We start from the raw sequence: 12,667 nt of genomic DNA on the forward strand, positions 1-12,667 counted from the left end.
ATGCAGCTGGTATTCCTTTGTCTCTTAATGTACATAACAGTTTTTGGCAGTCGACCGTGTCGAAGGCGCGTTCAATGTCCAGGAAAATTACTATTGCGTGTTTTTTTCTATTTTCGTTTTTTATTATATTTACCATGTAATTGACGCAACTGATAGCCGAATGATTTTTTCTGAATCCGAAGGAAAGCTTTGGGATAAGCTTATTTTCTTCTGCCATTGTATACAAATGATCTTTTACTACGGTGTTTATTATCTTCAAAAACACATTCATGGGTGCGATCCCACGATTTCCCGATTCTTCCATTTGGGTCTTTCTCAGGTTTTTAAATTAAAAGTAGTTTGCTTGTTCTCCATTTGACGGGGATAATTTTTTTTTTGTCCAGACTGTATTCAGTTGGCGGCATCCCGCATAATCAATAACCATAAAACGTGCCTAACAACTAGTTCGGGTTATAGTCCCGACTGTATGGGGTATCGTTAAACCATATGGATTATCATCCGTTTATGGTTATTGATTATGCGGGATACCTCACTCTGAATATTTAGTTTCTGATTTTTCAGAATTTCGAATGAAATGTTATCATAACCTGGTGCAAAGTGGTCCTTTTTTCTATTCAGTACCTCCACGAATTCCACGAATTTGATCGATTTTATTTTTTGGCAGTCCTCCTTTTTTACCTGTGCTACTTGGGGACGATCCATTAATGATGTCACGCAAAATTTGGAAAAAATTAACTCCCCCCCTCCCCCTTGTCACAAGCTATCACAACTTGCTTGACCCCCCCCCTTAATTACGTCACGGTTTTTGGTGATAATTGATTGAAAATCGAGAAATTTGTTAGGAATGCATTTTTTCTTAATGAGACGATTTTTCTGAAAGAAAAACTGAAACTAAAAGGAAAAGAAGATTATACAAGATAACTAGAAAAGAATGCTGTTGATGGAGTCGCATAACGACGACATAGAAAGCCGAGACAGTAACTGCAGCCAACAATATTGAGTTCCTCTTCTTCAATTAATTCGCGATCCAAATCTTCTCCACATGTTACAAAAGCCAAGCATTTTCATTTACGTTTTGTCACAATTTTTGTATTGATTGGATTGAGAGACACAAAAAATCATAAAATTGCGCACATGCACGGTAAAACAGAATCAACGAACATCATGCTTTTAGGTCTCCAGATTGTTCTCATTTGTGAATAATAATAACGAACATAGAAGATCATCTTCTATGTTCGTTATTATTATTGAGAGTTGGAAATTCGTCTGATTCATGTAGGATTTCAAATTGGTTTTGTGTTCGATACTGTAGTTTTGCTTCTTCGTATGAACTTTTTTCTTTAAGCATCAGTTCCGTTATTTTCTTTTGTTTTCTCCACTCAGGGCATTCACGGTGTGTAGCATCGTGTTTTCCTTTGCAATTTAAATTTCCTTTCCTTTGCAAATTTCCTCGCATACTCCATTTTCATGATTTTCTCCACAGTTTTTGCATTTTTTTTTGTCTTCTACATTTGTCTTATCGATGTCCGTAGCCCCAACAATTTTGGCACTGCCGTACTGAAAACAGATATAAATCTACTCTGAATTTGCATCCATATAGATCGACGTTATTTGGTATGTTCCGACCTTTAAATGTAATTTTAATGTTCCACGTAGGTATTATTTCTCCATCTCTATTTTTTTAGCATTCTTTCAACTTTAGACATTTCGATACTGCTGTTTAGTTGTAGACATAGTTCTTCGTCCGTATATTCCGGTGGAATACCTTTAACTAATCCAACTGTTTGTTTCCAATTCCATGGTACGTAACTTTCTTCAAATTGTGTTTCTTTAAATTCAATCCGCTAGCTTTTCTAGCTTCCTGTGTGGATGAGAACGTGATTTTGTATCGGAATTCACCCAGTTTATTTATTTCCTTGCAGTTGGTAAACTGGTTGTTCACTATTGTGATGCAAAAAATAGAGGTTGTATATAAACGTGCAAAATTTGTAATAGTACAGATCTTGTTTTTTTTTAATACAGTGCTTTTTCGCTTCTATCAACAGTCGTTTTTGTTATTACTTGTCAAATTCACGCTCGATTTTCTCACGCTTTTTTCGTTTTAATCATGCTTTTTCAAAAAAAAAGAAAATCGAAATCAAGAAAATTATCCTTCCAATTGTACAAAATGTATTCAAAATATAATTTTCACTTGTGTTTTGTGTTCGTAGTGCATGTCTTTTATGAATTCAATTTAATTGCTAATTTTGTTGGATAGGAGAAAAATTGTCATATGTAATTGAATATCGTTTATATTAATTTAAACATTCCATTCCTCCAAAATTCATCATATTAGAGTATTCTTCGCATCGTTTCTATGTTGTTATGCTCGCTAAAAACATAAACGAATATATAAAGCATTCGAAAATATTTGCAATCAAAAATAAAAAATGATCTTATTTTTCGTTGCATTGAAAAATTTAGTATCTTACCAGAAGAAAAAATAAGCTCAATTTTTCTAACCGGGACATCAGCCTTGTCAAGCAGCTGATCCGTGTTTATACTTGTTTTTAAAAACTGTTAATCCGTTTTTGTTTCCATTGTGCGTTATAAGTGTTTGTGTTAAAAATTTGTGGCGAAAAGCTTTCAGCAGACGTAAGTTTAATGGACAAATTCAAAGAAGATTTGTTTTCCAAAATAGAAGAAAATCAGCTTACAATTCATCAAGTTTACAACTATGATGAATCTGGATTATTCTTTAGGATGTTGCCACGTGATACCCTCGTTCATTCTGGTAAATTATTGTGAGACGTTCGATTAAAAAAAAAATTTCAGCACATTTGATTTTGGATGAACCAAGTGCTGCAGGTGGGAAAATTATGGAAGATCGAATAACATTTATGCCATGTGTCAACATATCGGGCACTAGCAAGCTTCCTCTGATAATAATTGGAAAATCACATAAACCAAGATGTTTCAAGATTGTTCAACTTCCAGATATTTATTATTGAAGATCCCGTAGTGCTTGGATGAATCGTTCATTATTTCGTGAATGGTTTTACGATTGCTTCATACCTGCAGTCAGACAATTTTCGGTGAGAATGGGTATACCTTCGAAGGCTTTGTTATAGCTGGATAACTGTAGTGCCCATCATTGTCGTGATAAGTTGGTATCAGACGATGGGTTCATTGAAACTCTTTTCTTTCCTGCTAACGTGACGTCTATTGCCCAGCCTATGGATCAAGGCGTCATACAAAACATCCAGTTATTATACTGAGGAAAATTGGAACTACACACCGTGACCCAAGGATAATTAATCGTGCTCTTTTTAAATATTTCATGAGATTTCTCTCGATATTTAGGCTCAGACGTCGCCAGTAGTTATCAACAAAGTGAACCTAAAAGATGTCATATTTTGGTTATTCGAATCTTGGGAAGCTGTGGGTGATAAATGTATCGAAGGATCTTGGAAAAAAAACTTGGGGTCATTGGAGGCGACCAATTTATTGACAAAGATGAAATTCCTTTGATTGAATGGCTTGGAATATCAGACTGTGACACAGAAGACATTCCTGTAGAATGCGAAGAGGAAAGGCTCTGCAATAAAAGATTGACGGATAGCGAAATCGTGAGAATAGTTTTAGGAGAAAAAGAATCAAACGATGAATCTTAAGATGATGTTGACGATGCTACTGTCAGTGAGTCACCGATTGAAACTAGTGAAAACGATGCCAATTATGCTGGCGAATCTTGCGATTCCACAGTTTCACATAAACAAGCATTAATTCACTTAACTATGTTGTAAAATGGGCAGAGCAGAATGAAATTGACATTGAATATATGATTGCATTAAGGAAAATTCGTGAAAATGCTATGGAGAAAAATATTATGAAGTAATTTTTTTATATAATGTATCTTAAACATATAATAAAATTATTGAACTAATGAAGTGCGTTATTCTACTCAAAATATTATGAATTTTAGTGGTATTCAACAAAAATAATCTTGGTTTTTCTCATTTCCCCAAATTCACGGTTTTTTTGACCGTGATAAAATCGAAAAAGCACTGTATTGTTGTAAGAGCTTGTTTTTTTTTAAAATATCGGTTTTGCTGACGATCCCCGCATTTTACTTCAGTAGAAGTTACCGTTGTCACTATTTACAGCTGATTTTGTGAAGATTTGAAGATTTTTTTCTACTGTTTGGGTAACCTTATTTGAACAGAGTGGGATCAAACAATAGCATACAAAAACATACCATAATAACATATAGAAATAACAACAGTTTGTTCTCGATGTAAAATACATTTACTTTCAAATGATTGAATTGAGTTCTTTAGCTATCGACGGTCTTCCGTTTTTACATGTCATCTGAAAGAAAGCAATTTTCTGAGCAAAACTTGATTTTTCAAAACCTTATATCATTATCCTTCGATTTTAAAATGAAGAATAAAAAATCGCTCTTAATCGCTACAATGACAGTTGATATATGGGCGAACTGTGAAAATGCAGATCTTTCAGATGATATAAAAACTGATATAGCTAAACAGCCCAATTCTTCTACTTTTGTTAAGGGAATTTTACCGATATTAAATATCATACTCGTACGCTTTTGCGTTGTTTTCACCTATTTATATGCGTATTATTTACCTAAACCAGTGAAAACATTCAATTTCACGTAAATTTACGTTGTTTTTCGTGTTCGCTTGGTAGTATTTTCTTTGTGTGTTAATCATGTTTTGAAGGCTCGGGAATAAAGTAGTTGGGGTAAGACACTATTGATATATTGCAACATATTTCCAATATTCAATATTACGAAGTATTTATCGTAGCATTTTTATATTATCGTTGGAGGGTTGTCAATTGACAGATAAACGATAAATATTAAGATATATCTACCGATATCGAGTAATATTATCGAAATATATTTCATTAATATAAAGGTGTCGAGCCCCTAGAATAACCTCTTTTTGAAAAAATTGTCTATGTATTGAATTTGGATTCGAAATAACGTTTCGGGCTACATAGAATTTTTTCTGAAGTTTACAAAACTATCAGCATTGAGACAAACTAACAGAGAGAATCGTTAAACTATTTTTTACATTTAAATCGGATATGTGTAATTTACTGAATACATTTTCACACCCAGTCTGACGGGTTTACTAAACGCGCCCTTGCGAACGACCATCGTACCCGTCAAATGACAGTCGCATGTTTGCCCTTTGCTTGGGTCGAAAAATTTCCACCGCGCGCTCGCTTCGATGACAGCTGCCATCAACGTCGTTCGTTCTCGTTTCGCAGTTGGAGCGAAGTTGAGTACAGGAAACGTCGTCGTCGTCGATTTGTGAGCTGTGTGCTTGCTTCCATCGCAGCAGTTGTCGACACACACGCAGTGAAAAGGATTTTTTTTTGTATTTGCTGATATCCTACTATCTCTTGTGGACGCCATCGTGAAAGCTATTGTTCGTTACCGCTAGCCCGAAGGAAACAATAGGGAGCGCCTGTTTTGTGCAATTCGACCATCTTTGTGCGAACGGAAAAAGCTTTTCTTCGTTTTATTTCTGTGCGTTTTTATTTTATTTTTATCGGTGTGTGCGAAAGTGATGTGCGCGCGTACGTGTGTGAACTGTCAAAACTGAAGAGAAGAGCAGACAAAAAAATAGAAAATGTGTGCTGTGTAGTGTGCAGAGAAGAGCAGAAGAAAAGGCCACCACCATCGGAAGAAAGAGGAATTTTTGCTACTCGCGTTCGTGGTTTCGGGTGGAAATGTCCGCATTTTAAGTTTAATTCGTTCCGCTGCAGTCATTTCCCGTTGGATTTTTCCGTCACGTTTTTTCTCCTGCAAAGAGCCTCCAGTACGGCAGACGGAACAAAGGGGACCGCTATTCGGGACTCGGTCAGGCGATAGGAATTGACGGCGTAGTTCACGGGCTGGCTGCCTGGCTGGCTTTTGTTTGCACGGCCAGGCGTCGGGACGCGGTCGAACTTGAAAAAATCGTCTATTTTCGGAAGTTGAAATAAACTACGCGTAAGAGGATTCCTCACCCGAAAGCATTCAGTGTGAAGGTGGAAATATTGCGTGTGCGAGGTAAGTTTCTTTTTTTCTCGCATTGCTTTAATTGTTTTATCTCGAACCGTTGCGTATCGAACCGTATGGCGAGGGATGGTCCGTCATCTAGACGGAACCACCGAAAATGTGAATGCTCTGACATACATTCAATTGATCTTTTCTTCTTTGCTTTAAACGTACGTTTCTTCTTGGATTTAACACCGTGGCAGACGCTGCTCGCTATCCGTAGTACCTACCGTGGAGGGTTTTTCTCTGATCCAGCCAGCAAAAAAGCTGATTTAGCAAAACGGTGCAGAAATTTTTGGTTATGGGCGAAGAGTCGCACTTTTCTAGTGTGCGTTGAAATGTTGTTTGCGGGAATGAAAAGACTCCATTTTCTCGAAAGTCGAATTTCGAACCGTCTTAATTATCATCCCCTGTCGTTCGCTCGTCGCCTCTGCTTTTCCCTCATTTCCCACCGCGCACATCCATGCTCGATTAACGGTCAGCAGACGCAGACAGACAGGGAGCTGACGATCAAATTTCTTTGCCCCGCTAACCTCTCCTCAGCCAGTTCAAGGATGTTTAGTACTAATTCGCAAATTTTTCTCTTTTGATTCTGCCAACGCACACGGGGCAAGATTCGCAGAACGCCGCTGAACTGTTTTGATTCAAACAAAGTAAAGTTAGCCTATTCTTGACGCATACTAGATTCGAGGTAGCTGTTAACACTCCCTAGACCCCCCCTCCCCCCCCTACGCCTTCTTTTCTGTCCTCCTCGTTGGTTGATCAACACTTCGTTTACGCGAGTATTTTCGCATTTCGCCCGCCCCGTTTGCCCCTGTTGCCATTGGCATCGATGTGCCTTGTTGAAGCTGAACGCGTGAGCACGGGAGTCGAACTTATAACAATGGCGGTGTGGTTTCAATACGGTTTTGCTGTCTATTTTAACAATAGCCTTTGTTGAACCATATATAACATATTTTACTGGAAATCATAAAATTATTCAAGTAGAGATTTTCATTTAACACTTCTACTTTTACAATATTTTAACCATTTTTACAGTACTCTGAAATAACTTCTTGCGAATCGACACAAATATTGAATAAATATTTTTCGCGGACTGCGTAATTTTTCGAAATGTCGATTCTATAAAATTCAGCCTTTTAATGTTTAAAGAATTAACAAAAAACTACTGCATTCGGAATTTAATTATACGTTCATATTAGGTACTCATATAGCTCATATGTTGTGTAAAGAGAGCAGGTGTAAAAGCAAAACAAGAAAAAAAATTCCTTCGTTACAGTATTAAATTTTCGGGGTATTTTCATTTTTATTTGTCCCGTGAGCAGCGTGTTACAGAGGATTGTTTCATTTTCGAGAAGGAAAATTAATCATTTTTTTTTCAAATCTCTTGAAATAATTCTCAAAGTACAGGTCGGACTCGATTATATATAGTCGCCGATTTTTTTTTCACTATATATAATCTAATTTTATATATAATCGAATAATAGAGAAAAAAGTTTTTTATTTATTTTACATGAATTAGACCTGTGAGCCGACCATATCATCGGCGGCGGCGGCGTAGAAGACATTTTACCTCGGCGTGCCGGCGTGACGCCGTTGGCTTTTATCGGCGGCGGCGTGACAATAATTACCACTTATGAAATATTGCTCATAATGTATGCTTTTGTACTCTCATGTTCGGTTTTTTTTTAATTCAACGTTCATAAATAAAAAAGTTTGCGTCAGGGATGTAAGAATGTCAAAAATAGAAATGAAAATGGTAACATATCAAGTAAACAAACAATTGGTCAGTGTGCGATCAGACCGAAAAACGAAATCAACGAGCTCACAAAAAAAATTAAAAGGCATGCTGTTCCCGGAGACGTTTAGTTTAGGAAAAAAAACATAGTGTTTTGATATGTTCATTTCAATTAACCGTAGACCTACTTCAAGAAAATTAGAAATTAGAGGGTCGTTTTTACCTTTTATATATTATGTTGGGTTACCCATGGAAAAACTGAAAAAATGGGAAACTCTTTTTATTCGAATAGAGTTCTTCGTTAAACACCACAGATTCTTCTTGTTCTATTGCGACTTTTGAAATAAAACTGACCAGAGGAGAAGCATTAAGTCCTCTTCAGGGAATTGTTATTGTTACGCGTTGTTGGTAGGAGGAACGAGGTTTCGATAAGACTCCTTCCTCTTGACAAAATAAGTCCCTCCTAGGATTAACCTGGCCAAAGTCGAACGTTAGGTGTAGTCTCACTCCAGGGAATTTTAAATTGGGCAACATTGCCCAGTGGTCCAGATCGTCGATTTAGCGGTATTTAATTTTTTGTGCAATAACAGCTGTTGTTAGGTTTGTAGTGTATTTGCGAAATATTTTGTGTTTGGAAAAGCGCTTCTTTTTAGAAAATAAAAATTAGGGTGGCTCCATTTTTAGCAAAACTAACTATTCTGCTGATAAAGATACAGTTCTTTTTAATTCAGAGGAGTTGTAGATCCATTTATTCTAAACCACTTTACCGAAGAAAGCTAGTCTCTATCTTGCATACTTTTCGCGGTATGATAAATTTAAGATAGCAAGTTAGGGTGTCGCTGAAAAATCTAGTTTTTGCGATGTAACTTTTATTATTGATACTATCAAAATTTGGTCTTAGGTTTCTCCCTTTCAAAATACGCCCTTTTCAAATGTTTGTATCTAGTTAAATAGCAAACACAAACTAAAACTATTAATTGCATCTGAAAGGTCGTACTTTTCTGTATATAGGTGCTTATTACGGGAGTCACTTCACGGTGAAATCAAAGTGAAGTGAATGAAGTCCTATTACGGGAATCACGTAAGTGAGAAAAACGTCGCAAGGTGACATCTGCCGTGAAATCTGGGTTATTATGAGTGTCATATGAGTGAAGTGGAAACGGAAAAAGCGACGTTTCGCGTGGAATTATTTCACGACCATTTTGAACGGTGAAATGATTTCACGTAGATAGGGAAGTTTAAAAATCGATTGATTTGTAATCTAGTGATAATATATATGGGATTTACTTTCCAGTAACAAGGGTGCTTATTACGGGAGTCACTTCACGGTGGAATATATTTCACTCTCACGCTCACTTCACTTTTTTAGACCTATTCCCGATTCCACCTCAAGTGAGGTGACAAAAATCACCTCCGTGGAGTGAGATTGACAGTGAAGTGAAATTGAGAATAGGACAAGTGATATGAGATTGTTTCCCAGCTCAAAAATGTCTAAGTCCCAGAAAGTCGTTTTTTCCCATTTTTTTAGATAACACCAGATCTTGACGTGTTCTGCATTTCTAAGACATTCGGCATCAAAAAAAATAATGTTTTTCTCGGTATCGAAAATTTCCTGAACTAGTTTGCATTTTTTTCATCGGGCAAAAAAATGAAAAATTGACCGCTTTAAGGCACGGATCAAACTCTGATTCGCTTCGTTACTGGAGAATAAATCCAATATTTACCATTAGATCACAAATCAATCAACTTTAAGACTTATGGCAGCTTGGTGGAATCATTTCACAAATTATTAGAAAGTAATCTACGGCGGTACACGAATGAAGATTCATCGAAATTGAACAATTCGCTGAAGTCGTTGAATTGGCGAATCATCGATGTGATTGGAGAGTTTGCAGCGTACTGTGTTGGTTGGAACTCCACCTGTAGCATAGCTCTGGGTCGTAGTGTTCTGGATGGTGCATAGAACCCGATTTCTGCTGAAAGGTCAGGAGCATCATATTCAGCAGTTACCAACTTCCAGACAAATACGGCTTGTGACACTCGACGACGTTGATACAGAGTTTCTCTGCCCAACAGGCGGCAGCGGTCTTCGTAAGGAAGCAAATTCAGTGGATCATTCCAAGCAAGATTCCGCAAAGCATACCGAACGAATTTGCGTTGGACACTTTCTAGTCTGTTTATCTAGACGATTTGCTTTGTCAATAGTAGCAGTGATTTGGGGTTTGAACGAGAGTTTTCATCCAGTATTACACCTCTTTTCAATTTTCCATCACGTAATCGTAGGACACAGCATTTTTTGTACGCCTGTAGCCAATAACATAGCATTTCTCAATACTCAATATCAAGCTGTTTCGAGAGCACCAGTCACTGAACAAGTTTAATAAGTTTTGCAACTCCTTGTAGTCCTCATGGCATCTGACAACTGAGAATATTTTCAAGTCGTCAGCAAAAAACATTTTCCTCGGGAATTGAGCAGCAGTGCCGCATTATTAATAAAGATGGAAAATAACAGTGGCCCAAGATTACTGCCCTGCGGTACTCCTGAACAAAATTTGCGCAATAAAAAAATATTCGCAAACTCAAATACTTTAATCAATTACCTACTCATAGGACGGAAAAATGTCAACATTCTTCTCTTTTGTTTCTTTCCTTATTCTCATGTATGTAGCTTTACTCAATTTTTCGCCTATGAGCAAATTCAATGCTTCTTTCGTAATTAATACTTTTGTGTATATATTTTCAATCGTTTTCAAATGTCATTTAGAAATAATTTTTGTGATTATGTGCTGCGTTTTTGACGGATTCTAGAAAAACTAGCTCACAGTTACTTACTCCAGCGGCTTGACGGCGGTCAATCTGACGTTTTCGTTCTATGCTTGAATTATGAAAATGCTTTTTAGGATGCCCTACGGATTTGACGAAAAAAATGTACTGCGTTTTGCCACGTTTGATGTCAATTCAGTGTCTAGCTTTGGTGTAGCCGGAACATCTTGATCTTTGGAAGATGATATACTTTTCAAAATATTTTCCGCAAGTTGGAATGGTTTATCTAAATATTTTTCATTTTGTTTTAAAGCACAAGAAGTGCGTTGAAGTATGTCTATGTTTTTTTTTTAAATTCGAAGAAAGTCTCTTAGCATCCTCCCGCATACTGTTCCTAACCACTTCTTATGTTTTAAATACTTCTTCACATACAGTTTCAAAGTACATTTATTCAATTAAATTTTCATGATTTTTTATCTAGGTTTAGGGGCTGAAACAGACATCCATAATTTTTGAAAAATGAATCAAATCAAGGAATGAGAAATATTTGTTTTTGAAAACTTTTTCTATACATATATGTAATATTCTGCAAACGTAACTCTCAAATGACAATAACCGTTAAGTTTGATTTAAGCTATGTGAGGACTTTTCCTCGAAACCTGATAATATTCTCAACAATATAGGGCGCGAAATGGTTTCAAAAAAAAACGAGTCAAAACTAGGAAGCGAACAACAAACTCTAAAACTTTTTCATACACAGGAAGTAGCAGAAACTTTCTTTATCAGAACAACAACAGATTGCTTCCAAGATCGTAGAGACTCTCCAGTTTCAAAAGACTAATTTACAACTCGCAGTAGGATTTTTTTTCAGAATTTGCACGTTTACGTCATTCAATCCTAAAAAATTCTTCAACTGGTTAAGAGTTTTCTTGAGACTTTCCTTGTTACCTGGCTTGAAAATATCCCACCTTCTGTTATATCATTCTGCTCGGAGTTATCCTGAACGTTCTCAATACTATCGTGAATTACTTGTACACTATCTACAAAATATTCATTAAACTCTTCAGATATTACGTTTTCTTCCTCAGTGTCGACGTCATTGACTTTGACACATTTGCTCACACTATTTTTTCTCTTCCTTTCGTTTTCAACATTTTCTCTCTGTCATTTTGTTCTTCCTCAGAGAGTATTTGCAGAGCCTTTACTCTTTTCACAGAGAGTGAATATTCATTTCTCAAAACACGAGAGACCACTTGCAGTCACATAAGCTCTCAGTTACAAAAATAACTCCCACAAGAAAGGGGTGTGGTTGATCGAGGCGTGCTAGAAACGGGGCATAATAGTAGAGGGTGTTTCAATATTGGTTTCAGGGGAAATTACCTTTCCGGTAGTTTAATTAGCGAAAAAACCATGCCTGACACATCCCAAGCAACAATCAAAATGCTCCAAACACTTAGGCTTATTTTGTTTTCGATTTACGATGCCTTGTACTGAGGCCTTTGATTATATTTTAGTTTTATTTAATAGTCATAAAATATGCTCCGCAAATACTCTTTACTACTATACGCTAACCATCATAAGTATGAAGTTTTAAGATAGTCACTCTGATGTTACTAATGAAACTAAAGGTTGTGAATGTGGATAACATAAAACTTGACGATCGTAACATAGGCAGATGAATGCCATGATAAGCTGGTTTGGTTTATGATATGCTATGTTCTAATTAATTTAGAAGAATCGGTTGTGATGAGGGATTCGAGGATTTATTTGAAAACAATATGGCGCTTGAACAGAAAAGAAAAAGCAAATTTATGAAATTAAAACTTAACGTGAAACTGGACGGTGGCTTTTTAAAAAAATTAAAGGTTAAGTTTCTTTTTACTTTTGATTATTACAGTCGTCGTTCGATAACTGCAACATGTTTACATTGCAGTTATGGAATGCCGTTCGATAACTGCAACACTTGACACATGCCAAAATTTTGAGGGGGTCCGTCACTACAATTTTAGTTTTCAATGATGTCGAAATGTATTTTTTTATTGGAAAAAAAACAGCAGCGGCAAAAAACAGCAGAAAACTAAAATAGGCAAGCTTTTCGATTTATCAATTTG

General features: G+C 36.4%; 1 protein-coding gene across 1 annotated transcript in view; it reads left to right on the forward strand.

The window, feature by feature from the left end:
• The first annotated feature begins 5,256 nt into the window (after window positions 1-5,256).
• LOC129722568 (protein Smaug-like) overlaps window positions 5,257-12,667 on the forward strand; it is a 31,569-nt gene continuing 24,158 nt past the window's right edge. The window contains exon 1 of the mRNA XM_055676142.1: window positions 5,257-6,067. The gene's annotated coding sequence lies outside the window, so the exon portion shown is untranslated. The remainder of the gene's footprint in view (window positions 6,068-12,667) is intronic.

This window comes from Wyeomyia smithii, chromosome 2 (genome assembly GCF_029784165.1).
Source record: "Wyeomyia smithii strain HCP4-BCI-WySm-NY-G18 chromosome 2, ASM2978416v1, whole genome shotgun sequence".
NCBI lineage: Eukaryota > Metazoa > Arthropoda > Insecta > Diptera > Culicidae > Wyeomyia > Wyeomyia smithii.